Below are 27,282 nucleotides of genomic sequence, written 5' to 3' on the forward strand. Positions count from 1 at the left end.
CCAGTTTACCCCTATCCCACTACTGTGAACTATGGTTTATCAACTCACACACCTTCATCCCCACATTGGGCTTATGTAAGAATGCTGGTGCATTTAAGAGCCATTTATGAGTGGTGACCCCGATTCTGCTACCATTTTCAATTTGCCAAGTGGACCCTTCCCTTATCACCTCTCTTGCAGCCAGTAATGATCTCCACACAACTGACGGATTAGAGCCCAACTCTGCCTTCAAGAAGCTACAGTTAGGAAAATACCTCGCCTTGTACACCTTATAGAAGAGTGATTGTTCATTATGAATAAGCCTCCATGCTTGCTTAGCCAACATTGCCAAATTGAAAGCCGATATATCTCGGAATCCCATGCCTCCCTTCTTCTTATCTTTACACAATTTTTTCCAATTAATCCAATGGATCTTCTTTTCGTCCTTCATTTGGCCCCACCGGTTGTTTGATAGAAGGGAGTTGATTTTGTCACAGATGGCATTAAGGCAGTTTGAATAGACTCATGGAGTATGTGGATATAGCTTGGGCAACCATTTTAATTAGAATCTCCCTACCTGCTTTAGATATAAGCTTTTCGTTCCACCTCATCACCTTTTTAGTGATTTTTTCTTGAAGCTCCTTAAAGGTATTAACCTTTGATTTTCCACACACCATAGGTAGTCCCAAATATTTTTCATAATTCACCATCGCCCCTGCCCCCATCATTTTTTGTATAGCCCTTCTCACTTTCGATTTGGTGTTAGTGCTGAAGAATAAAGATGTTTTTTGTCTGATGATAGATTAACCAGATGCAGCTTCATAAGTCCCCAATAGATCCAATAACCTTTGACACTCCTCCACAGTGGCTCGGCAAAATAAGAGGCTATCATCAGCAAACAAAAGGTGAGAGATACACACCCCATGTTGGCTAGATTTTATGCCCCTTAAAGTGTGGCTCTCTTCGGCTTTTCTTAGCATGACAGACAAGCCTTTAGCACAAAGCAAGAACAAGTATGGGGAAAGGGGGTCCCCCTACTTTAGTCCTTTTGTTGGTTTAATGAATCCATGTGGCTCCCCATTAGGACTGAATATAAGGCTGTTGTAATTGTCTCCATGGCCAATCGGACCCATTTGGGATCAAAACCCAGCTTTAGCATTATCTGATGTAGAAAACCCCACTCCACTCAGTCATAGGCCTTGCTAATGTCTAACTTGACTGCCATTTGTCCCATCCTTCCTTTTCTTCGATTCCTCATCCTGTGTAACAACTCATATGCTACATTAGTATTGTCAGTTATAAGCCTATTGGGTACAAAAGCACTATGTGCATCAGAAATCACCATAGGGAGGACAAGTTTCAAGTGGTTAGCTACAACTTTGGACACGATTCTGGATATTACATTGCCTAAACTTATTAGCCTATAATCAAACATGTTCTTCAATTCATTGATCTTTAGAATTAATACAATATGTGTAAAATTCATTTTATGCAGCATATGGCCAGAATTTAAAACCAAAAGAACTACTATTGTGACATCTTGACCAACTATGTGCCAATACTTTTGAAAAAAGAAAGGAGGCATACCATCCTGTCCGAGAGATTTTGAGGGGTGCATCTGAAACATCAGTTACTTTACTTCCTCATAACTGTACCTTTGGAGTAAGGTTGTGTTCAAATCTGGGGTGACTACTTGATCCACTGCTTACAATACCCCACCAAAATCTGTCGGGTTGGAGGAGGTGAATAAATTTTTGAAGTAGTTGATGGCTGTCTCGGCAATCTGATCATCGAATTGGCACCATACCCTAGTTTAAGATGTGATCCCTGAAATATGGTTTTTCCTATGTCGTTGGCTGGCTCTTTGGTGGAAGAACTTCGTGTTTTTGTCGCCCACCGGTAACCAAATGGATCTTGACCTCTATTGCTAATAAACTTCATCCTGGTGGAGGAGTGCATTGATCTCATTTTTCAAGGCTTTGATTGTTGGCTAGTTTGCTGGATTATTTTGTAAAGGTAATTCCTCCAAGGCCGACTGCCTCTCTTGGATTTTTGTTTTAAAGTTCCCCACTGTGTTGTGACTCCACTCAATCAAGGCTTGCCTACATCTTCTAATCTTCTTAAACAACCTAAACATAGGGCTGCCACTCTCGGCCTCCCAAGCAGCCCGGATCACCGTCTCACATCCTTCATGATATGCCCATTCTTCCTCAAACCTTCTTGGTATTTTTTTTTTCTTCTTGCATGTTTGGTTAGGCATGGATATATTGATAATAATCAGATTGTGATCAGAATAGGAAGATTGGATGTGAATGACCTTTGCATGGGGAAAAAGAGATCTCCATTCTAAATTTGTGCATGCTTTATCCAACCGTTCCTGAACAAAAGCATCCCCAGGGCATCCATTATTCCATGTGAAGATATTTCCTTGAAAACCCAAGTCGACCAAGCCACAATGAGGGAGTGCTGCCCAAAATTCCATCATTGGTTGTTGTTGTTTTGGTAGGCGTCCCTACTTCTCTGAAGATTGTAAAATCTCATTGAAGTCGCCATAACATAACCATGGGACTGCAAATCTTATGTGCATGTGTTTTAAGAGTTGCCAAGATTCCCTCTTCCTTTGCACCTTTAGCCATCCGTAAAAACCTGTTAACCTCTATGGTGGGTCTGATCCATTCAATGTGAGTGGGTGAATAGGTTTGTATGTGTAAATCCACATCCTTCTTCCACAATAATGCCAAGCCACCTCTTCTCTGTTCACTTGGTATAGCTAACATGCAGTGGTAGGGTAAATCAGCCTGGATCCACTGCATCTCCCTGACTGATTGTTTGGTTTCCATCAATAACAAAACCTTGGGAGCTTTTTCCCTCACAAGGTGAGAGGGGACATCGACTGCATTTCGGTTCCCAAGACCCCGGCAGTTTCAGCTTAATGGATTCATTGGTGTTGGCAGGGCTGATCCATAGCCTCCGCCGTTGACAATAGCTTGATATGGGTGGCATCTTGTGTTTTGGTCCGCTTGCCACACGAACCAAAATCCTTGACCTTTGCTGCTTCATTCTTAGATAACCTTCTTGGATCCTATGGCGAGTGCACGGCTAGGGTTTATTGTTGAAGGCCCTAGTTGTCTCTCAATTTTTTTCCACGTGGGGCTGATCTTGCTGCTGTCCTGATTCTGTGTTTTTTTTCCCAAGTCAAGTGTTGCCTTATGTGGGTTTTTAGATGATGCACGTAGGGTACTCTCAGACATGTATTCAATTGGAATACTAATTAGGTCAGTGGGCAGGTTTGAGTCTGTTCCTTTAACCATGCCATTCAACGCTGCCTTAATTGTTTTTTCAGTTTTGAAGTATTCAATCCTGAGATTTTCTCTGTCAATAAATCACCCCTTAATGATTCGGTTTCATTAATACATAGGAATCCGTTTGGCAGCTATTTTCAATGGTAGCATTATTAGCATTAATTGTGTTTATGATTGGCAGTTTCGGTTGAGGTGCCTGAGTCATCTCCATATCTCCACTGGCTATCCCTGGCTCACTGTTTGCCCTTGCCGGTCTCCTCGGATTAGGCTCGCTCCTAGTCTTGCTTTCTTCCTTTTATCGGTAGCCTACTTTCAGCCAGTGACTGTAGGGTAGGTCAGCCAATCCTTGATCCGTGGTTTTGGAACAAAATTTTTGCTTCATGACTAAACTGGCCACACCGGAAACACAAACCAACCAACCTTTCATATTTGAAGCCAACTTGTATTTGATCTCCCTCAGGGCTAAATACAATCCCCCCCTCTACAGATAGGCTTATCCAATGGAAGCTCAATTCTTATACGAATAAACCGAGCTTGTTCTGACGTGAACACAGTGGTATCGATCTCCACTACTTCCCAGCCCCATGCCAATGTCTCTGCCAGTCTCCTCCGTAAGTAAGTCAAATAGTAAGCCCCAAATCTGAATCCATATTGGAATCGTTTGGAAGGTCACCGATGCTGCTGTCATACCTCGTTCCCATCTTCAAAGTACCAAGGATGATCTTCGAAACTCCATTGACCATTGCTAATGATCCATTTCAACTAACTCTCCAAAGTGAATTTGAATTGAAACAGACCCTCCCTAACATCAATAATCCTGAGATCAGACCCCAGCTTCCATACCGCCTTGAGTAGTGATTTCGCCACTCTTTGGTTATATGGTTGGGCTGTAAGGAACAGTCCTAAGAGACTTAACGAGCATTCTTCTAGTATTTCCTTTCTCTGAGTTGCCCTGACTTGACACACTTCCCCCTTTTCCTTTGTCAAGTTGATTCTTTGTAACCTTTAAATGAAATCACCATCCATGCTGTAACCCGAACTATGTTGGTACTGAAACGAAACTTCCTCACTTAAGAGATCAAAGGGAACACACACTAAGTGATGAAGAAAAGCTCACCCTTGGTGAGAAGGAAAATTGTTGGCCACCCAAATACTTGCAAATACTATTTTTCTCACACTACATCAATAAATTTAAATTTAGAGATTGGATGAGAAGGAGGCACAACACACATTCATCAACTACAAGTAAAAGAAAATGAAAATTTTTACATTTCCATGTCTATCACACGTGAAAGAAAACAAGAAAAGGGAAATAATAAATAATTGAAAATTTAACTGCCATCAAGTCACTTGTTTGATTAGAACCTGAGATCGCAAATAAATATGAAGCTTAATTCAAAGAAATGAATTCCGAATAGACTTATTCATGCAGCTCTTAATTTCATTGATATATGGATATGGTCTTAAGGCGAAAAGATCCACCATGTGAATTCAATTAATGATTGTAGGAAAATGGATATATAGGGCCTAATTAACATCAGCCCAAATTGTAGAAATAAGCCCAATACTGACTGGCCCACTTTGAGATAAGCATCTCCAAAAGAATCAAGCCTTGGATCACAGACCAGGCATAGCGTCATCTTAGATCCAAATGCTGAGAACCCCATCCAAGGTCTAACCAAGCTTTAGGGGTAGAATTCTAGAAATCATGAGGTTCTCCTAGGAAGATTTCTAAAGCATCTTAATGATTCTATAGTAACCTCCGCATTAATGAAGTTCACTTGCCTAACACCACCGCATTTAATGCAAAATGACAAGCCTAAATAGTAAAAGAAGCCTTAAAAGTCTCTTTTAGGGGTATTAAATGGGTGGGTTTGGGTAGGTTTAGGGTGGGCATAATTGGGTTGGGTACATAAAACTCATTTACCCATTTATTTCCTATTTAACTAATTACTTCTAACCCAAACCCAACTCAACCCAATTATTATGGGTAAATCTCAACCCACCCAATTACTCAATAATCAAAATTACCAAAATGCCCCTAAAACTTGAAAATGACCAAAGTACTCATAAAATCTTTAAATTTACCAAAATACCCCTTAAACCTAAAAAAGACCAAATATGCTAAAAAAACCACTAAAAATGACCAAAATACCCTCGAAACCTAAAAAATGACTAAAATACCCACGAAACTAAAAAATGATCAAAATACCCCTTGAAACCTAAAAGTTACGAAAATACCCCTAAACCTAAAAAAATGACTGAAATACCCCCAAAACCTAAAAATTGACTAAACTACCCCTGAAATATAAAAAATGACCAAAATTCCCCCGAAATGTACGTAAAAATTGATCAAAATACCCACTAAACCTAAAATTGATAGAAATACTCCCAAAACCTAAAAATGATTAAAATACCCCTGAAACCGAAAAAAATGACTAAAATGCCCATAAAACCTAAAAATTTACCAAAATACTCCTGAAATATAAAAATTACCAAAATACCGCCTAAACTTAAAAAATGATCGAAATACCCCCAAAACCTAAAAAATGACCAAAATAACTCCGAAGCCTAAAAATTGACCAAAATAACCCATATTTCAGTAGTTCTCTAGGTTTTCGAGGTCTTTTAGTCATTTTTTAAGTTTTGAGGATATTTCGGTCATTCTTTAAGTTTCGAGGGTATTTTAGTCATTTTTAGGTTTAGAGCGTATTTTGTTTTTTGTTTTTATTTTTATTTTTTATGTTTAGAGAGTATTTGGTCATTTTTTAGTTTTAGAGGGGATTTTGGTCATTTTTTAGTTTTGGGGATATTTTGTTCATTTTTTAGGTTTTGAGGGTATTTTGATCATTTTTTAGGTTTAGGGGGTATTTTGGTCAATTTTTAGGTTTAAAGGGTATTTCGGTCATTTTTTAGATTTAAGGGGGTGATGATGCACGAAAATTAGTAGGTTGGAATGCTTCGGGCTATGGTGATGGCTTTATGACCTGAAAAGAAAGAAAAGACTATTAAGGGTGATTGGTGTAACTCGGCCTAGGACCCTCCAACAGTTAAGTTAGTTTTCTTTCTAGAACACAAGGATGGGAAACTGTGAATCATAGAACTTACCTCGAGTGAATGGGACTTGATCCTTTTATAGAGAGTTAGAAGTGGGTCTACTTGTTTAGATCCACCACCATCATAGGAGATGTGTGTGGTTAATGGAGAAAATTAGGTACGTGGAATGGATTATGAGGAATCCTCTTCATGTTTTAGGAGTAGTGCATCATGGTCTAATTATATGGAACCTTTTGAAAAGTTATTTTAAAATTCACTAAGTGTCGTCTGGTCGTCCATGCACTTGTGTCATGGATGACTATCTTGAGATTGGATGGTCTCATTACCCATGGACGGATGCTATTCATGCACGCGTTGTTTTTGCTGGGTTTCTTTCCTCGCGAAGCTTTCTGGACGAGGTCTAGTTATGGACGACCACTTTGGACAAACTAAATTTAATTCGATCCCTATCAGTTACCCCCTTGTCCTTGTGTCGTCCATGTTACTGTTGGCTTGGCACGTGGTAGTTTTTCATTGGCTGAGGGGTTCTCTAGGTGTCATGTCAGGGTGATCAGAAATCAAAGGTTCAAGATGTTAACACGTGGCATAATCCTGGTGGCTTACCAGTCACATCATTTTGTTCTTCCAAAAAAATTACCACGTGGCGCATTCTAATTGGTTCACGTCCTTTCAGTGTCCCACCCTACTGACTATAAATAGGACAATACCTCTCCTACCCTCTCACATTTCTCATATTTTCTTCTTTCACATTAGTCTTTTAGCATTTTGTCTAGGAGTTTCCTTTTGTCCTAAGTCATCCTTGTTTTGAGCTAGGTATCCTCTTTTTCTCGTTTGTAGGTTTTTCTTTAGAGTTCTTTTCAAAATGTTTGAGATAATAGTATCCTCATCTACTGATAAGGATGAGAGAGAGATTGACGAGTATCATGATCAGAGTAATAGTAGTGGTAGTAGTAGTGAGAGTAGTAATAGAGAGAGTAGTTCTTTAGACGAGCATTACTCGTCTGGAGTTCCTAGTGTTCCTTTAGTGGTTCTCTAGGAAGAGTTAAGACAAAGGGTGGCGTCAAGCTCTTCTGTTGGTTCGTCCACTAGTGTTCTAGCGTCCATTCCCTCTCCAAGTGAGGAGGAGGATATTTTGTACTATTGTGCTGTGATGAGAATCAACAAGCATTAAAGGATCCATTACAAGTTCTAGTTAGGCCTATTACTAGAGGAAGATCCAAAAAGATCAAAGAAACACTTAATGGGCTGATTTAAGAGATTTGGGCTGATTCTAACACAGGACATTACAAGCTTGGCCCAAAGGAAGATGAAGGTGTAATAAATTTAGTCCATGCTATTGAGGGCTGATCTGACTTAATTAAGCGTGATTTATGGTGTGGATTAGTGGCTGATTGACTTTTCAGCTCCATACTAATTAATTGATATTTTTCCTATTTTGGAGATGCTAATTTCAGACTAAATCCACCTTAATTTTAGGCTTCTATTATTTAGAACGTTTTTTAGCTATTTTCCTATTTTGGAGCTGCTAATTTCAAACCAAATCAACTTTAATTTAGGCTTTTATTATTTAGTACATTTTTTATATTTTCCTATTTTCAGTCATGTCTTATAAATAGCATGCACTCATTGTAATAGAGGATAATTGAATAAAAATAAGAAAAATGTGAGGTTTTGCTTCTTCTCTTGGTTCTTCAAGAACTGTGAATTTATCAGGGATTCTTGCTTGTGGCATTCAAATTTTATACTTTCGATTTGTGATTTAGTTATAATCATTGGGTCTGGGTCTATTACTTATACCTTTGGTTTGCGTTTCATTTATAAACGCTGGGTTAGGGTTTCTATCAAAATTTGAATTTTAGCTTTCTTGGGCAAATATTCCAATATTATTTGTTGAGTCTTAAAGCGCGTCGATTGAGGTTTGCATCATGCTATAGGCATTCCCTCAAGAATGGACGAGAAAAAGCTAAACTCTCTTAGGGGGTGGTATCAGATTTCAGACGATCTTAAACCTCATCTAGCTGTCCTTAATGAGTGGTGTTGTACTCCCAACTTAGGGGTTGGTATATATGACGCCTACCTACTACAGGGTCTTAGGTTACTTCTTAATGCCTTTGTTAGGGAGATCCTCTATAGGCTAGGTATAGGTATAAACCAACTCAACCCCAACGCATAAAGGCTCATTAGATCCATGCAGGTGTTATGGAGGAAGGTTTTTTATGGGAACCGTCCTCTTACTGTGGATGAGTTCCTATACTGCTATAAGCCTTTGGAGATAAGTCAATCCTTAGGTTTCTATCAATTTTCTGCTAGAGGTTCTAGTTATAGGTTGGTTAAGTCCCTTCCCTTATCTGATAAGAGATGGAGGACGGAGTTTTCCTTCATCTCAGGGTTTTGGGCAGGGAACCCTACTGAGGTAGGTAGGGACCCATTGCCTCCAAATATTAGTGAGATGGGTCATCTTTGTCCAGAGGGTATGTCATTTTTCACAGTTTTCTTACTTCTTTTGTTATATTTATCTAACTCCATTTTTTTATTTATTGCTGTAGAACGACCCTTATTGAGCAAATTCTTCCTAGACCGCATCCAGCAAGCGCACTTTTTTGTAGATAGGACTTTCCACTTTTTAGTAACACTTCATTGTCTAGCAACTTGGGGACTTGGACCTAACCCTACAGAAGAAGTGCTTGCCCACGAGCTCACCACCCGTAGACATAAGTTATTCATTTCATTGTGTTTTGGCTAGATAATTCGTCTAGACTTAACATATCTTTCTTCATTGTAGGAATGACAACCATGAAGGAAAACAAAGGAAATGGTGTGGTTAGTGATGAAGCTACATAGTATGGGGATGAGGATATTAACCAAACTCGTCCTTCTATCTTGTCCACAGTGAAACTCATCCCTCCAACCTTGTCGGAGAAAAGGAAGAAGGTGTCCAAGAGATTGGACATAGATAATCTTCCCAGGCGTCGAGGTAACAAGAAGTACAAGGTTAACTCCTTAACACCATCCACCACTCTTATCGTGGTTCTTGACCACGCTGCTCCTGTGGCCAAGCCTAAGGTTGACGCATCTCTCACCCGTCTTGATGTGGACTCGTCCAAGCCTCCTCCTGTTGGCCCTTCTGACAGTGGCCCATTGACTATCTTAAGAAGTAAGGGTCTTGCTTGGGAGAGATTCAAGCAAGTGGTGACTAATAAAGACATCGCCATTTGCTATAACATGTCTGTGAAGGAGTTTGAACAATCCATAGTTCATGAAAAACTACAAGGTATTGTAGACTCGTCCTTAATCTTTTAAAGATCTGAGCTTTACTTTGTTTTCTCACGTCCATATTCTTGATACAAGCCATGTCAAAGTTTATGGTGGCATCCAAGCAAGCCTATGAGCTAGACAAGACCAGGGTTAGGCTTAAGGCAAAGATTCATGACATGGAGAAGGAATCTAGCCATAGGACGGGGGAGAGAATGAAGCTAGAAGCCGACGTGAAAGAGTTAAAGAACTTGGTTGAGGAGTTGAGGGCTGATATAGTGGAGAAGGATCCTCGTCTGGATCATCTTTAGAAGCAGAATAACGAGCTCAGGTCCTCTTTGAGCAAATCCAGAGATGAAGTGATTAGAGAATTCAAGATGTCTAAGGCATACACCGACCTTTTGGATGAAAACTATGCTGCGGTTTTTGAGGATTTTCGTATGGACACCCTTGAGTCATTCTTAGGGTGGACTTTGACTCTATCAAGCTCCGTACTACAGTTAAGAGTTCCTTACTTCAAATGAGCTTAGAGGATGTAAATATTGAAGATAATGCTTCCATTCCTCACCCTGCCAAGGACGGCCCAAAGTTTGGAGACAATGTCCCCAGTGGTTTATCCAATTTTAATTTCAAGCAAAATTTATTTTTCTTTATTTGCCCTTTTTTTTCGGGGGGGGGGGGGGGGGAGGGGTTTGTTGTTTTGGACCATTTAAATTTCTTTAAGTACACTACCTCGTCCATTTTTAAGGATGAGGTCTCATACACCTGCCCTTTCTAGGCTTGTTATTTTGGATGATGGTCGTCTACTCTTACGTTAATTTATGAATAGATTTTCTGTCCATGTTTGAATGTTCATTCTTGTTTCTGTTGCCAATTTTAATTCCCAAGTTATCTTTCCTCCATAGTTAGGACTTTATATTAGAATGGCTAAATATTTTCCTCGTCCTTATCTTGGACTTATTTTAGGAATTTTTGATTGGCTGTTTTTCTTTTCTTCTGTAGCTTAGATTAGTCAGTAGCTTGGACATATGCCATCCATAAAAATTCTTTGTATATTACATGCATGTCTTGCTCCGTCCTTTGTTATTGGACGAGTGTTCTAGGAGGTTTCTGTTCCTTCCCTTTGTACTTATGTTTCTACCTTAAGGTTTTATGATAACTTGCCTTTTCCTCATGTAAGGATGGCTCATGACAATACATCTCTGCATCCAGAGACTTTAGACATCTTTAACTTATGGACTTTAGTTTCTTAACGAATCATCAGCACTTAAGTTAGAAAATCCAAACTGCTTTATATACAATAGAAAACTTTGTACATAGCATTGTCCATAGACAATAGAGAACTTTGTACATAGCATCGTCCATAGACAATATAGAACTTTGTACATAACATCATCCATAGAAAATAGAGAACTTTGTACATAACACCTTTCATAGACAATAGGGAACTTTGTGCATAACCTCGTTCATAGACATCATTCATGTTAGTACCTAGTTCTTTTTTAGGAAATTCAAATTACTTTATATACAAAAGGACTATGCTCATGACATCGTCCATAAACATAGCACATGCTAGTAGCTAGTGCTTTTTAGGGAATTCAAATACAAGAAAACATAAAATACTATGTGATAGACCTTGAAAAAAGTGTCCTTCAAAAAAGAGATTTGTGTACCTTTTAGGGCACCTCTCTTTTTGGGTAAGTGGTATGGAGTCGCCGCTTATTTTTTTTAAAAAAAATAAGAAAAAATAAATTACATAATTGAATTGTTCTCTTCATTGATTGAATAAAAAATACATATTTGATAAACTTGAAAATTACATAGCTTTGGGCCTTAGTTACAGTCTACCAAAATAATTACATGGTTTGTTGTCTTAATTACATTCTACCCAAAATAAATAAAGACAAGGCTAGATCTACTTAGCCAAAGACCTAAATTTGGAGGCTAGGTTACGGAATGGGATGGTGTTAGGCACCCATTCCGCCCAGACAAAGTTTGGTCTTCTAGACTCTTGTGACCAATGTACCTTTTTATGCATGTCATGAATGATATGTTGAACATGTGATACTAAAATTAAATCACTCAAATTTATTTATGAATGAAGTATCTTCTTTTGTTTTTTTTTTTTTTTGTTTTTGTTTTTTGTTTTTTTTTGTTTTGTTTTGTTTTTTTTTTTTTTTTTTGTTTTTTTTTTTAAATTTTGATATGTTTTGGTTGGTAAAAAAATTGATTTTGATTTGTCAAAATACCAGATCTGTTTTGTAGTATTTAGAAAAAATGGTTTTTGGAGATAAAAATTCAAATTTGTGTTGTGATGATAAAAAAAATGATCTTTAATGACGGAAAAATCAGATATGTTTTTATATGTTTTAAAAGAATGAAAAAGATTTTTTTAAGAAGAGAGGTTCACTCATAATTTAAATTTATGCAACATGATTTACATAAAACAAACACAAACGCAATCATGTTTAATCTTTTTCTTTATTTAAAAAATCTGCATGTATTAAAAAATCAGATCTATATCTAAGAAAGATACAAATCAGTTTTTTATAATAAAAAATGTTCGGATTTGCATCTAATGAAGACACAAACCAATTTTGATTAAGAAAAATCTAGATCTACATCTAAGGAAGATGTAGATCCGTTTTATGTTAGAGAAAAATTCAGATCTACATTTAATGAAGATGCAAATCTGTTTTATTGTGAAGGAAAATTCGTATCTACATCAAAGGAAGATACAGATCTATTTTATTATGAAGAAAAATTCAAATCTACATCTAAGGAAGATGTAGATCTGTTTTGTTGTGCAGAAAAACTCAGATCTACATCTAAGGAAGATGTAGAGCTGTTTTTATTTTAAGAAAAAAAGTTGTTCACATGCAGATTATTGATATTCAAGAAAGAGATTATAACAATTACATAAAAACAATCATGCTTTAAACAAAACAAATGATTAATAATTCATGCTATGGATAAAAACATTCATCAACATAAAAAGAAGCATAAAGAAAAGATAGGGTGAAAGAAACAATCTCTTGCATGAGCACTCTTTGTTCTTGAGAGGATGTTTTAGGGTTCAAAGTAACTTATGCAGTTATCTTTGAAACCTAAAAACCTTAATTTAAGCAACAAATATTAGCAATTTGAGAGCCTCAAAACGTGTGCCTCCCAGAGCGTAGAAAAAAAGGTGCCAAATTATAAGGTTCAGTCTCTATTTATAGAGGTCAGAAGAATCTAAAAAATAGGCACAGATGATTAGGATGTGAATTTGGACACATCCTTTTGCGAAAAGATAAAAAATGGTGTGCCTTATCATCACCTGAAAGCTATTGGGCCAAAGCCCAACAAAAGAAAATTCTGCCCTTTTAGAGTGCCTTTCGACACTCCAAATGTGGCGTTCGACACTCCAAAAGTTCCGAATTGGCTCTTGGACACCAAACGCTCTTTCGTGTTCAGGTGACGTTTGGACTCCTCTTTTAGGGTTTTTTAACCAGTCCTTGCACCTAGACATGTTTTCATTCTCCGTCTATGATTTTTTATCTCTTTTTTTGGATAATTCAAGCTTTTAAAAAAAAAAACAATTATTTTGTATATAAATACCCTAAAATAAATCTTGATAAGTTCAGATTATCCACAATTTTATTGTTATCCAATCACCCCTTTTATTCCTATGCATGCATCCCTATTTTAAACACTAATTATCAACCAATTACAAAATTATTTAATCAATTTTAATTGCTTAACCAATCAGAATTAACTTAAATTGATCATGCATGGTCGACTTTACCTAGACACAATACATGTTAACCATGCAAACTTGATTATGCGATATCTTTCGATCTGATGGTTCGATTTGGAAACCAGAAACACTGTTGCAACTGTTAGAATCTCAAGATCATTTTTATGATATACAATGAATGAATTGATGCGTGTAATGCAAAAAACAAATTGATGTAGGTTATGCAAGAACAAATGGATGCATGTAATGCAATTATGATTGTTAGGTTGCATGGATGGTTATTCAAGTCATACTCCTTGATTAAATCATGAGTGCAAAATTGAGTGTCTACATACTGCTAGAAAACATTAGTGCTGAAAGATAACATAAATAGACTACTAGTGGTCATTAGTAATCTTTAGTCTCGTCCATGCTGACCTTCTTGACAAGCTTTCATTAGTAGTATTTCTTTAAGTGCTCCAAATTCCACAGATTCTTTAGCTTCGTCCGTCCAAAGCTTCCATATAGTACGACCCTTGTCTTTTATAGTTGATAACTCTGTACGGTCCTTCCCAATTAGGTCCTAACTTTCCATAAGCGGGGTCCTTTGTAGCCAAAGACACCTTTTTTAAGACAAGATCCCCAATGTTGAATTGCCTTGGCTTAACCAAAGCATCATGGTGCTTAGTCATCAAGGTCTTGTAGCATGCCACCCTTTACTCCGCATCCATCCTTATCTCATTAATGAGATCGAGGCTTAGATAGAGTTACTTCCTATTCTCCTCATCATTACAGTGGGCCACCCTGTAGCTAGTCAGACTAACCTCCACAGGTATCATTGCATCACTTCCATATGTTAGCTTAAAAGGAGTCTCTCCAGTAGGAATCCTTACTGTCATCTTGTATGCCCAAAGGATGCTAGGTAATTCATCTGGCCATATCCCTTTTGACCCCTCAAGCCGAGTGTTGATGATCTTTAGCAATGATCGTTTTGCAACTTCTACCTATCCATTAGCCTATAGGTGGGAGGGTGAGGAGTAGTGATTCCTGATTCATAACTACTCGCAAAACTCTCTGAAGGATGTATTATCAAACTGGCGCCGTTATTTGAGACGAGCACTCTTGGGATTCCAAAATGGCAGATAATGTTCTTCTAGATGAAGCTTCTGACATTCTGCTTAGTGATCTTTGCCAACGGCTCTAATTCTACCCATTTAGTAAAATAATCAATCCCTACTACTAAGAACTTCATTTGTTTCGTCCCCATGGGAAATGGACCAAATATGTCAAGTCCCCACTGGGCAAAGGGCTAAAGAGCCACCATTGGAGTAAGGTATTTTGATGGTCGTCTAGGTATATTGTTGTACTGTTGACACTTGTCACACGCTTTAACATAAGCTTTAGCGTCTGCCTGCATAGACGACCAGTAATATCCTACATGGACTATCTTATGGACGAGGTTTTTGGCTCCTGAGTGGTTTCCACAAGCTCCTTCGTGGATGTCCCTCAGGACATAGTGAGACTTGTTTAGAGTCAAACACCTCAAGTAGGGCTGAGAGAAACCCCTTTTATATAGTACTTCGTCCATGAGGACAAACTTCACCGCTCTTACTCTTAGCTTCCTTGCTTTTTATTTATTTTTGAGGAGGAGTCCGTCCTTGGGATAAGACATGATGGGAGTGGTCCAATTGGCTACTCTGTTTATCTGATTCACTTCTGGAAAGTCTATACTTGGGACGTTCTGGACTTTAATTTGATTGTCCACCATCTCGTTTGCAGATGTTGCCTTAGCTAGGACGTTTGCTTCCACGTTATCCTCCCTTAGTATCTGTTGAAACTGGGTTGTTGTGAAGCCTTTGATGCACTGCTTAACTTTGTTAAAGTACTTCTTCATTCATTCTTCCTTGGCTTCACATGTTTCGTTCACTTAGCCTATTACCAACTTTGAGTCTCTTTGGACGAGAACTGAATCTGCTTCAAGTGACTTGGCTAATTCTAAGCCCTGGAGTAGGGCTTCATATTTAGCTTCATTATTGGTCGTTTGGAACTGTAGACGGATGGCATACTCTAGCTGATCCCTCTCTAGTGATTGCAATACTATTCCAACTCCTCTTAAATGCTGTGTTGATGAACCATCCACACAGATAACCCACTGCTTTGTCCCTTGGTCTCCATTCTGCTAATCACGGGCAGGAGTAAATTCGACAATGAAGTCTACAAGGGCTTAGGCTTTTATTGCTTTTCTTGGATCAATTGTGCAGTGGCTTCCAGCTTATTCATAGTCTTCTTCAGCGAGTGATCCCTTAGGACGTTGATAACATGAGCTTGGAAATAAGGGCTGAGCTTTCTTGCTGTTGTTACCTATGAGAAAGCTAACTTTTCCATTGGCGGGTACTTCCTTCAACTCCTCTTAAAGTTTTACTAGTGTAGTAGACGGGCTTCTGTATCTTTCCTTCTTCCCCGATTAAGGCTAAACTTACTGCATGAAGGGACATCGTTAGGTAAAGATATAACTCTTCACCTAGTTTGGACATGCTCAACAACAACGGAGTTAAGCCGAGATAAGCCTTAAGGTCTTCAAATGCTTGTTGGCACTTGTCTGTCCATTCAAATGCTCTTCTTAACATACTGAAATATGGTAAACAGTTGTCAGTAGGCTTTGAGATGAACCTGTTAAGGGCTACTACTCGTCCAGTGAGGCTCTAGACATCCTTGACATTTTTTGGGGGCTCCATGTTCAAAATTGGTTGGATTTAGCTTCCTCTTGTGTCGTCTAAGTGTGTCGAAAGTCTCTTGGAGGTTGTCCAGATGTTGTGTCTTCCTTGCACTTTTAACCAGCATATCGTCCACGTATACTTCAACATTTTGCCTAATTTATGGACGAAACATGTGGTTGACTAATCTTTGATAGGTAGCCGCTACATTTTTCAGACCAAATGGCATTACTTTGTAACAAAACAAACCATGGTTTGTAATAAATGATGTTTTCTCTTGGTCTACCTTGTCCATCTTAATCTAGTTGTACCTTGAGAATGCATCCATGAAACTTAGCAGTTGGTGTCCAACTGTTGAGTTCACTAGCTAGTCAATGAGTGGAAGAGGATAACTATCCTTGGGGCAAGCCTTGTTCAAATCGATAAAGTCCACGCACATTCTCCATTTGCCATAGCTTTTTTTGACTATCATTACATTAACTAGCCAATCAGGATAGTAGACTTCGTGGACGAACTCTGCTGTTACCAACTTTTGAATTCTTTTTTGATGGCATTGTCTCATTCTGGAGCAAATGCTCTTTTCTTCTGATAGGCGGGTTTGTGAGATAGGGATACATTTAAACGATGACTAATCACACTTGGGTCAATCCCAGGCATGTCTTCATGGCTCCAAGAAAAAACATGTTCTTCTTAAGGAATTGGACGAGGTCCTGCTTCGTCTTCTCTTCCATTCCTGTCCTAATCCTGGTAAACTTCTTGGGGTTGAACTCATCCAATGGTACATCTTCCAATACTTCAATTGGTTCAGCCAATGTTCTTTTTTCTTCAATGTTCATCGTCTGCATCTGCTCGTCTATGGCCAACATTGCTAAGTAACACTTTCTTGTAGCTAGTTGGTCTCCTTGTACTTCCCCAATGCCATACTTCATTAGGAATTTGACAGACAAGTGGTAGGTGGACGTTGCGGCCCTCTAACTGTTCAAAGTTAGTCGTCTGATGATGGCATTATACAAGGACGAATAGTCCACAACAAGGAAGTTCACTTCCTTATTGATTTGCCGTGGGTAAGAGCCAACCATGAATGGCAAGCAGATAGTGCCCACTTTCCTCCGAATCCAATTAAAGACACACTTACTAGACGAAGTAACTCCTTGTTAATTTCCATTTGCTAAAAAGTTGGATAGTAGAGGATGTCTACTAAATTCCCATTGTTTATTAACATTCTTTTGGTTGTATAATTTGCAATCACCAAAGTGATGACAATTGCATCATCATGAGGATGGTGTAGTCATCTTGCATCTTCGTCCTTGAAAATAATGGTAGGCTTGTCTTCTTTGATTGTCCTTAGTGGTCGTCTAGATAATTGAATATTCTGGACTACTTGCAGGTAGGTCTTCTTGGCTTTGGACGAGCTTCCAATTGATATGCCCCCTACAATGACCCTTATTTCTCCAAGCAGTTGACGCACTGGTTCTTTTGCTTTGCCTTTCATTGGTTGCCTATCGTCCTTGTGGTCTCCTCCAAGGAAATTTTTCAACTTTCCCTGCTTAATAAGAACTTCAATTTGCTACTTCAAGTCTTAAAACTCGTTTGTATCATGTCCATGGTCTCAGTGGAAACGACAATACTTTTTTTTGTTCTGCTTGCTAGGATCCCCTTTCATCTTTTCGGGCCATTTTGATGACAGGTCATCTTTAATTTGTATCAGTACTTGGTCAAGTGGGGTATTCAAGGGAGTGTAGTTGGAGTATTGTCCTGAGGACGACCTTGCCATCTTGCCATCTCGATCCCTTTTCTCCCCTGTCTTGGCCTTCTTTGGACGAGGGCCTGCTCAGGATGGTGTACATAACCATTTTCCACTCGTTCAACCTTCTTCTTTTTCTTAGCAATAATTGCGTCTTTTGTGTTCGTGAAACTTTGGGCTGAATGTATCAACTTAGCCATCGTCTGCGGCTCCGAGTTGTATAGCTTATGGATGAAAAAATCTAAATTAACTCCATTGTAAAAGGCTGCCAGGAGGATCTTGTCATCCATCTCATCCACCGACAGGGCTTCCTTGTTAAACGACTAATGAAAGTACACAGACTTTCATTTTCTCCTTGTTATATGTTTAGCAAGCTGGACAAGGAACGCTTATGCTTTTGGCCACTGAAAAATACTTTCTTAACTCCTAAAATGAAGTTATGGTGTTTGGTGGTAGCTTACCAAACCATACTTTGGTTGGGCCTTTCAACCCGAAGGGAAGGGCTCTACATATGATTTCATCTGGAACACCTTGGAGGTGCATGGTCATCTTGAATGTGGCAATGTGATCGTAAGGGTCCTGCATTCCATCATATGAGTCTAAGGTAGGCATTTTGAATTTGGAGGGTTGGGGGTGACTGGTGATGGACACGATGAAGGGAGAGTCAGTCTTGTGGACAAGGTCATCCACGTGATTTACCCTCCTCATGGAGTCCCTCATCTCCTCCATGGCTCTTTTCATTTGATCCATCTCTCTCTCTAAGTATGGTCCTCTATGAGTGACAGTACCTCTAGAATGATCTCCTCCTTCAGCACCATTTTTCGCCTCTTCATTCTCTGAATTTTGCCTGTGCACCTCACCACAGTGCTGTCAATGGTGTCTGTTAACTAGTTAACTCTCAGTTTTGTTGCATCAAGTCCGCCATTGCAGCAGCCATGGATTGCAACTGTTGCTGGGCGGTCAGTGGTGGTGCTGAAGAATAGTTTGGGTGACTGGAGGCGTTTTCACTCTCTTGGTGCTCTGGACTAGTGGCCATTGACCTAGTCCAAACCATGTTGCCCTTTTGTCTTGGAAAGCTAAGTGGTTAACACTTAGGAACTTTGCTTGCCACCTTATCTTGTTCTTCCCATAGACGACGCCAACTGATGATGCATGAAAATCAGTAGGCTGGAATGTTTCGGGCTATGGTGATGGCTTTATGACCTGAAAAGAAAGAAAAGATTGTTGAGGGTGACTAGTGTAACCCGACCAAGGACCCTCCGACGGTTAAGTTAGTTTTCTCTCTAAAACACAAGGATGGGAAACTGTGAATCGTAGAACTTACATTAGGTGAATGAGACTTGATCATTTTATAAAGAGTTAGAAGTGGATCTACTTGTTCAGATCCACCACCATCATAAGAGATATGTGTGGTTAATGAAGAAAATGGGGTACGTGGAATGGATTACGAGGAATCCTCTCCATGTTTTAGAAGTAGTGCATCATGGTCTGATTATATGGAACCTTTTGAATAGTTCCTTTAAAATTCACTAAGTGTCATCTGGTCGTCCATGCACTTGTGTCATGGACGACTATCTTGAGATTGGATGGTCTCATTACCCATGGACGGATACTATTCATGCACGCATTGTTTCTGTTGGGTTTCTTTCTTCGCGAAGCTTTCTGGACCTGGTTTGGTTATGGACAACCACTTTGGACAAACTAAATTTAATTTGATCCCTATCAAGGGGTATTTTGGTGATTTTTAGATTTCGGGGGTATTTTTGGTCATTTTTTAGGTTTATGGGGCATTTTGGTTAATTTTTAAGTTTCAAGAGTATTTTGGTCATTTTTTAGGTTTAGGGGTATTTTGGTCAATTTTTTAGGTTTTGAGGGGTATTTTGGTCATTTTTTAGGTTTCGGGGGTACTTTGGTAATTTTTAGGTTTTTGAGGTATTTTGGTCTTCTCTTAGGTTTTAGGGGCATTTTGGTCAATTTTAGGTTTTGGGGGTATTTTGGTCAATTTTTAGGTTTTAGGGAAATTTTGGTCTTTTTTTAGATTTTGAGGGTGTTTTGGTAATTTTTAGGTTTAGAAGGGTATTTTGGTCTTTTTTTTTAAATGTTTTATGGGTATTTTGATCTTTTTAAAGTTTCGGGGGTATTTTGGTCAATTTTTAGGTTTCGGAGGTATTTTGGTCATTTTTTAAATTAAGGGGTATTTTGGTTAATTTTTAGGTTTTGGAGGTATTTTGCTCATTTTTTAGGTTTCAGGGGTATTTTGGTCTTTTTTTAGGTTTAAGGGTATTTTGGTCATTTTCTAAGTTTAAGGGGTATTTTGGTCATTTTTAGTGGTTTTGGGGTATTTTAGAGTTGGGTGATTTGTAGAAGTGATACTTGGCTAATAATTGGGTCTAATTGGGTAAAAACCCAATAAACATTAATGTTAATTGGGTTAATACCCATTTAACACAATTAATAATTAGGTGGGTTTGGGTCTCATTTAAGTGGGTCGATTTGGGTGGACAAATGGGTTTGGGTTAATTTTGCAACCCCTAGTCTCCTTTCATGATGAAAAAGTGAGAAAAGAAGACCCGATAAGACAAGAAGTTATCCAAGTGGACAAGGACAACACACTCTGAAGAAGAAGATAGAGCTAATATAAGGAGGGATAAGTGCAAAGAAAAAGACATAGAATACATGAGAGAAAGAGAGAATTGTACAAAAGGAGAGTATCTTTGTTCTTGAAAGAAATCCTTGTAACACAATCCATGATATGAAATGACAAGAATTGAGTTTAACATGATTTTTACGCAGCTATTTCTTGTTCTCATTCAAATCTCCCATTGTGGATTAATATTAGCTCATAATACAAATTAGTTGTGATCCTAACCCTGCTCAATTACCACTATATCCATAATTGAGTTTTTGGGACGAACAATGATCATGTGACAAGATATTCAATTTTCCATTCCTCATATGCATGCCATCACTTTGTACACCACTCTTCAAAATTAACAATATCATGTAAAATATAAGGTCCATTAATTCGACACCGACTTTTTCCTTCAACTTTTAGCTTATTTTTGTTTTTTACAGCTTTTTAAAACCTTATATTCTATCTCTTTTGAAATATAAGTATATTTTAGTTTATTTTTAGTGTAAAAAAAAAAAAAAACAAAAAGAGTTGATGCCAAACAAACACTCCATTATGTACATCAACAAAACATTGAAAATAAACCAAGTATACATGTTAAATAATTAATTTGTTGAATAGTTGGCTTGTTGGTCAAGGGTGTTTGGCCGAATCCTAGTTAAACTAGGAAAGCGATATTGCCATGTATAGCAAAGTTTAGAAAACCAAGTACTACTTGGTTTAGGAGTTGTAATAGTAGCCGACTTTAGCACACTATACATATGTATGTTGCCATGCGGCAATAGTTGAATTGGATGGGTGAGAAAGTGTAGGACTACTACAAGACTAGTGCAAGTACAATAGGGTGCTCTATTCTTTGTGTGAGAGAGCCAAGGATGTATTTGGATTTGGGGTCTGATTCTTGTGAGAGTGTTTGTGTGCTACTATTATAATATCTATATTTTATAGTGGAACTTTTTCTGTCACTACTGGTAGATGTCCGTGTCTAGTTTTCTCCTCTCTTTCTTTAATCTTGTGTGAGTGGGTTTATTATTTCACAGTACTCTACTGGAAACATGTCATCAATGAAAAATATAATTCATGGAATTATCACTCAATGGTCATCCTCAACAAATTAGTCATTATTTCATGCGAATGCCTGCATACACAACTCCCCTATTGATAATTAAGACATCCCTTAAATTGGCGATACTGATTTTAGAAGGAGCACGTGTTGTTGATTTCGCCGAGAATGATGTTGCTAGAGTAGATGCAGACAATTGCCTAGAATAGATAACTAGGCCTTATTCCTCCAAATAATGTTGGTCTATTCTTTGTGTGGGCTAAAAAATGATGATTTCTTCAAATAATTTTGTGGCTTTTCTAAGGAATTATAAAAGGGTTTTTGATAAATGTCAAGTGAAAGAGTACACATCAGAAAACGTTCTAAAATTCAGGAGAAAGGTCCTGTATCTTGTTACCTTCTATCTATTTATTTGGGAGAAATTTTTGGGAATCTCCTTTCATGATAATTGACCATGAATGAATTCGAATTAGTAAATTGTGTAAAGGAAAAAAAAAATTCAATTGTTAGAAAATGGTGTGTCGGCATACAGAGTGCCTCGATCGAGGCTCTATGCTTTGTTCAAAGTGTCAATCCACACTTTGACCTTAGGTTTCCACATTTCTAATTTTTTTTTTTTTTACTTATCTGACTTTGTTTCAATTTTATCTATATATTTTTAGAGGATAATTACATGATTTTTGTCAGTTCTCATCTAATTAGCTTAAGCCTAAGAGGGATTAGGCTTTTGAGCTATCAAACAAGGACTAATCAAAACAAATTAGCCATTAAATGCTCAATTACATTTTGAGATTGCAAAGAGCCTTATAGCTCAATTGAAACTTAGGAGTGTTTCTCATGGAGACCTTCAAAATTCAAATCCCCTATCTGCCAACTATCGAATTGTCAAAAAAGTCTATCTGAAGACTGTTTTTGGACCAATGAGAATTAAGTTTTGGTATTATTTCTTGAAAGAAGTTCCTAAAATTTTTGCAAAGAATGACAAGTGTCTAGGGTGTTGATACTGTATTTTGTCCGGCCTTGATTCATGTGTCAAAACAAATAGCTTTTTTTTTTTTTTTTTTTTGAAAAAGGTGCAAAATCATGAGTTTCATAACCAAAAAGGGTAAAAATAAATACAACATGATTGGATGGCAAATCAAAAGGTCACAATAATCAAGAACCCTTTTTTTTTTTCCAGCAATTAAGACCAAAACTGGGTGGCAAAATCAACCCAAACCCACCCAATTATTAATTGTGTCAAAATGGGTATTAACCTAATTAAACCCAATTAACATTAATGTTTATTGAGTTTTAAGTAGGTAATTAGACCCAATTATGATCCAAATATTATTTCTACAAATCACCTAACTTTAAAATACCCCCAAAACCTAAAAAATGACCAAAATACTCACAAATCCTAAAAATTGACCAAAATATTACTAAAACTAAAAAATGACCAAAATGTCCCCGAAACCTAAAAATTGACCAAAATAGCCCCTAAACCTAAAAATGACCAAAATACCCCTAAAACCAAAAAATAAGACCAAAATTACCCCTTAACCTAAAAATTACCAAAATACCTCCAAAACCTAAAAAATGACTAAATACCCCTCTAAACCTAAAAAAGACCAAAATACCTCCAAAACATGAAAAATGACAAAAATACTCCCAAAACCTAAAAATTGACCAAAATACCCCTTGATGTACACGAAAATCAATAGGCTGAAATACTTTGGGCTACGGTAATGGCTATAAATCCGGAAAAGAAAAAAGAACTATCAAAGATGATCCGTGTGACCCAGCCAAGGACCCTCGACAATTAAGTCAGTTTTCTCTCTAGGATACAAGGATAGAAAATAGCGAATGGTTAGAACTTACCTTGGGTGAATGGGATTTGCTCCTTTTTATAGAGAGTTAATAGTGGGTCTGCTTGTTTGGATCCACTATCATCATGGATGATATGGGCGATTAACGGAGAAAATGGGGTATATGGAGCAAAGTCTGAGGAGTCCCTTTCACGTAGTAAGAGCCATGTGTCGTGGTATGATTATGTGGAACTTTTGGAGAATTCTTCGTAGGATTTGTCAAGTATAATTCAATCATCTATGAATATACGTATACTCATCCATAAATCTAATCGTCCATGGAGGAGTTCCAGACTGAATCATTTCATTGTTAAAGGACGAGCACTGTTCACTCATTCTGTCATTCTTAGATTGCTTTCTTTGGATGTGACGGTCATGGATGACATCCAAGGACGAGTTAACCTTAATTGATCCTCATCACCCCTAAACCTAAAAACAATAAAAATACCCCGAAACCTAAAATTTGACCAAAATAACTCCTAAACCTAAAAAATTACCAAAATACCCCCGAAATCTAAAAATGACCAAAATACCCCCCTAAACCTAAAAAATGACTGAAATACCCCTGAAACTTAAAAATTACCAAAACACCCCCTAAACCTTAAAAATGACCAAAATACCCCTAAAACTGAAATACCACCTAAACCTAAAAAATGAATGAAATACCCTCGAAACCTAAAATGATCAAAATAACCCCAAAACCTAAAAATGGACCAAAATATCCCCTAAACATAAAAATTACCAAACTTTCCCCTCTAAACCTAAAAAATAACTGGAATACCTCCTAAACCAAAAAATGACCAAATTACCCCCATAAACTTAAAAATTGACCAAAATACCCCCTAAACCTAAAAAATGATCGAAATATCCTCGAAACCTAAAAATTAACTGATATACCCCAGAAACCTAAAAAAATGATTGAAATACCCCCGAAACTAAATATGACCAAAATAGCCCCTAAACCTAGAAAATGACCAAAATATCCCCAAAACCTAAAAAATGACCAAAATACCTCAAAACCTATAAAATGACAAAAATGCCCCTGAATCCTATAGGATGATAAAAATACACCCTAAACCTAAAAAATGACCAAAAACCCCCCCTAAAAAAAAAAATGACCAAAATACTCCATAGACATAAAAAAAAATGACCAAAATACCCCATAAACTTATAAAATTACTAAAATACTCCCGAAACCTAAAGTATGACCAAAATATCCCTAAAACCTAAAAAATGACTAAAAGACCTCTAAAACCTAAAAAAAATACCGAAATAGCCCCAAAATCTAAAAATTAACGAAACATCTCTAAAATCTAAAAAATTAGTGACATTCCCTCGAAACTTACAAAATGACTAAAATACTTTTAGAACCTTTAATTTGAAGAAAATACCCTCAAAACATCCAAAATACCCCAAACCCCTATTTTGGTAATTTTAGAGGCTTCAGGGTGTATTTTTTTTTTTTTTTTTTCATCTTATAGGATTATTGGTATTTTGGTCATTTTGGAAAATTTGAGGGGTATTTTGGTCGTTTTAGAGGTTTTAGGGCATTTTTGGTAATTTTAGAGGTTTTAGGTTATTTGTTGTCATTTTAGAGGTTTTGGGTTTATTTGAGTCATTTAAAGGCTTAGGGGTATTTTCATCATTTTATAGATTTGAGGGTATTTTGGTCGTTTTTTAGGATTCAAGAGTATTTTGGTCATTTTTTAGGTTTAAGGGGTATTTTGGTAATTTTATAGTTTTAGAAGGTATTTTGGTCATTTTTAGGCTTTGAGATTATTTTGGTTATTTTTTAGGTTTTGGTGGTATTTCGGTCATTTTTTAGATTTATGTGATATTTTGGTTAATTTTTAGGTTTCGAGGGTATTTTGTTTCTTTTTAGGTTTCAGGGATATTTCGGTCATTTTATTAGGTTTAAGGGGGTATTTTGGTAATTTTAGGTTTCAGGAGTATTTTGATCAGTTTTTAGGTTTCAGGGGTATTTCGGTCATTTTTTAGGTTTTAGGGGTATTTTGGTCTTTTTCAAATTTTAGGAGTATTTCGATCAATTTTTAGGTTTAGTGGGTATTTTGGTCATTTTTTAGGTTTCGGGAGTATTTCAGTCATTTTTTAGGTTTCGGGAGTATTTCAGTCAGGTTTTTGGGTATTTTGATCATTTTTTTTAGTTTCGGTGATATTTTTGTCAATTTTAGGTTTCGAGGATATTTTGGTCATTTTATTATTTTTTTAGCATGTTTGGTCTTGTTTAGGTTTTGGGGGTATTTTAGTAAATTTAAAGGATTTTATGAGTATGGTCATTTTTAAGTTTTAGTGGCATTTTGGTAATTTGGATTATTGGGTAATTGGGTGGGTTTATCCATAATAACTAGGTTGGGTTGGGTTTGGGTTAGAAGTAATTAATTAAATGGGCAATAAATATGTAAATGGGTTTTATGTATCCAACCCAATTATGCTCACCCAAACCCACCCATTTGACATTGCTAAGGTCCAAAACCCTAACCGAGTATGGTCAAAAAGTTGACTTTTTTATCAAACCATTGGATCATGTTGAATTTTGGACTATCTCATAGGGCATATTTTTCCCTTCAAAACGATAGTTTATGAGAAAAAATTGGAGTCAAAACGGATGAGATATAACCAAAATACCAAAAATCCTAATAAAATTTTCACTTTTTTAAGGGAAAGCTAGCAATTTTTTACCCGACTTCGCACAATAAACTATACTGATTGAGTGAGAACTAGAATGAGTAGGTCCCATCTTGAAGAACAAGGTCTTAGCTAATTTTTTATCAAAAGGGCTTGATGATATTTGCTCCGGATTGGAAGATGTGAATTTTTCAAGAAAAAACGTCATAGAAGTTTTCAATACTGCGTCACCTTCCTTCTGAGTGTGATATCTCAATGACCGTAGCTCTAAATCAAACAAGGTCAGGACCATTGGAAACTAGACATCTGGAGTTTTCCGAATATAAAGTTTGAAGAAAACGGAGCTCAGAAAGGCCTCCAAACAGCTGTGCAAAGATCAGGCTAGAAATCAGAAAAAGACAAAATAGGTTGATGAGGTGGCAAAGATGAGAGGGCTCAAGGTGTAAAAAATACTCCTATAAATAACCCCCCATATTTTTGTAAAAAATCAGAACTTTTCATTAGTGAAAAATAGAGAAATATGGAGAAAAAAAGTGAGGAAATTCAGAGAAAAGAGTGAGAGAATTCTGGAAAAATAGCCCTAGAAATTATTAAAAAAAAAAAAAATCTCTCTCCTCTCTCTCTAGGAAACCCACCACAAAAAAGCCTCATCCATTTTTGCTTGTAATATTTGTGGGTAAGCTTGTAGGGATGGGGTAGTTCTTTAATAACTTCACCCATCCCATCCTGTTTTTAAAGAAAATTTTTATATATGGAAATGATGTTTACAAGATATTTACTACACGCATCCCATCCTCTCTTATTATCATGTAAACATCATTTCCATATATAAAATTTTCTTTTTACCTAGTTTATTGTTCATAGTTGCTTTATATTCCTATGCTTTTATGTACATATCTCTCTCTTTTTCTTTATGTTCATATTATTATTGTTTGTTTATGTTGTTGTGCTTGTTTCCCTAGATGGGTATTGGACCATTTCCTAGGACTTGTAACCTTAGGGGGAAGAAATCTCATCCCAGTTAAGCATCTAGGGATTTTTACTATTCTAGTTTTAATTTATCTCATACCTTTTATTTTCCAAGCAATCCCCTTCCCCCTTTAATTTATGTCATCCATTTTATTTTCCAATCAACTGCTTTCCCCCTTTACATTTATGTCATCCCTTTAATTTCTTACACCATCCCCCCCCCCCCCCCCCCTGAGTTTGGAGGGGTGAAGATGATGTTTTCAACGAAAGAGGCCCCGACAATGTTAAACATTTGGTTAGATTTGGAGGGGAGAAGCTATTAGGTAGGGTGTGTGGCAGTAGACCGCGGGGGGGGGGGA

The sequence above is a fragment of the Quercus suber genome, unplaced genomic scaffold, assembly GCF_002906115.3.
Source record: "Quercus suber isolate HL8 unplaced genomic scaffold, Cork oak 2.0 scaffold_45, whole genome shotgun sequence".
Taxonomy (NCBI): Eukaryota; Viridiplantae; Streptophyta; class Magnoliopsida; order Fagales; family Fagaceae; genus Quercus; species Quercus suber.